At 46.4% G+C, this 1,907-nt stretch overlaps 1 protein-coding gene across 1 annotated transcript in view; it reads left to right on the top strand.

The window, feature by feature from the left end:
• PRIMPOL (primase and DNA directed polymerase) overlaps nucleotides 1–1,907 on the top strand; it is an 80,667-nt gene that overhangs the window by 43,854 nt on the left and 34,906 nt on the right. The window lies entirely within an intron of this gene.

Here is a 1,907-nt window from a genome sequence, read left to right as displayed (position 1 = left end):
GCAATAAATAGCAGCAGGCTTACCAGCACACAGAGAAGAAAGCCAGGTTCCACTGGGTAGGTGGCTTCCTGGCGGAATGGGTTGCCTTTGGGCATTAATTGGTAAAAGAGACTGGCATGAAATGGAGTTGCAGGTTGGCTGGCCCCCAGAGCAAGAAAGTCGAGTGCTTTGGGGGCAGGTTTTCCAGCAGAGTGGGTTGCCTTCAGTATTAATCAACAGAAATGGAGGGACCAAGGAAACAGAAGCAGAGCTTCCTCAGCCTCAAAGGGTAGGACCATGGCCTTTAGGGGTGGAATGACCACAGCCCCCTAGATTTCAAAGAGCCAGGCCTTCACCAACTTGGTTCTGGAGTGTGGGGCTGCTCGTTCATGTAAGCCAGTGGGATGGAGCCATAGCAGCTGCCCAAGAGTGAGGGGGTGGAGCTGCCATGCCCAAGAGGGAGAGGAACAGAGCCTGCCAGGCCAAGGGGGTGAGGTCGCCACTCAGGAACTAGAGGACTGGAGCCACCCAGTGGAGGAGATCTGTACAGATGCCACCCATTGAAGATCTGTACAGGTGCCAAGTTGACAAGGGGTAGAATTGTGGTGGTTCAGTTTGTGTGTCAATTTGGCTGGGCCTGGTTGAGTAGCTGGGTAGCTGGATATAATATTCCCCCTGATGAGACTGGTAATCAACTCCATGGTGGAATCTACTATGAGCAGTTGAGTAGCTGCCTTAGGGAATGTGGTCTGCGTCCTGTATGTAAACAGAAGCCTTAGGGAATGGCCTCTAGCATATGGCACGCTTGGACCCTGCATGTAGGCATGTTGTTGTTCAGCATCCTGCCATGCTCTGCCAACCTTGGGACTTAAAATGGTTACCAAACCTGCCATGTGGTTTGGTAACATCAGGACTGTGCCGTTTTATTTGTCGACCTTGGGCTTGTTAGCCTCAGCAGTCACTAACTGCCTGAGTGAAGAGATGCCTCTAGCTTCAGTGGGCCAGGAGCAAGAGGCAGAGCTGAAGCCCAAGGTTGAGGGGCTTTCACACAGCCCCTAGGGCATGGCACTTTGAACTTGGACTTAAAGCCTCCAAATTGTGAGAGAATAAACTCCTGTGTGTTAAGGCCATCACATTTGTGATATATTCATGTCAGAGTGACATTAGGTATTCAGAACAGACTCCTAGCTGTGAAACTGAAAATTTGGAATCTGTTGTTAGGGAAGAAGGGGGCAGTAGAAATTTGTTAGGTAACTAACAGTCTCTGCTACAGATAGCTTCTGAAAGCAGAAGATATTCAAAATGGGCTTGGAATAAAATTTCATCATACAGACAAAAAGATACCTTTTTTCAACAACATAAGTGATGGCTATATACGTGGACTTTACCAGATGGAACACACAGGAATCAGATTGACTACATCTGTGGCAAGAGGCGATGGAGAAATTCAGTATCTTCAGCCAAAACAAGGCCAGAAGCTGACTGTGGAACAGATCATCAACTGCTCATATGCAAGTTCAAGTTGAAGTTGAAGACAACTAACTAAAACAAGTCCATGAGAGCCAAAACATGACCTTGATAATATCCTTCCTGAATTTAGGGACCATCTAAGGAATAGATTTGATGCATTGAACTCCAGTGACTGAACTAGAGGAATTGTGGGATGACATCAAGAATGTCATCCATGAAGAAAGCAAAAGGTCATTAAAAGACAAGAAAGGAAGCAAAGACCAAAATGGATGTCAGAGGAGAGTCTGAAGCTTGCCCTTGAGTGGAAAGTAGCTAAAGCAAATGGAAGAAATGATGAGATAAAAGAGCTGAACAGTAGATTTCAGAGAGCAGCTTGAGAAGACAAAGCCAATTATTATAATGAAATGTGCAAAGACCTGGAGTTAGAAAAGCAAAAGGGAAGAACACACTCAGCATGT

This window comes from Orycteropus afer, unplaced genomic scaffold (assembly GCF_000298275.1).
Source record: "Orycteropus afer afer isolate SDZICR_OR568_19922 unplaced genomic scaffold, OryAfe1.0 scaffold00073, whole genome shotgun sequence".
Lineage (NCBI taxonomy): Eukaryota > Metazoa > Chordata > Mammalia > Tubulidentata > Orycteropodidae > Orycteropus > Orycteropus afer.
The sequence above is the reverse complement of the archived record's forward strand: the minus strand, read 5'-3'. Positions and strand labels throughout refer to the sequence as shown.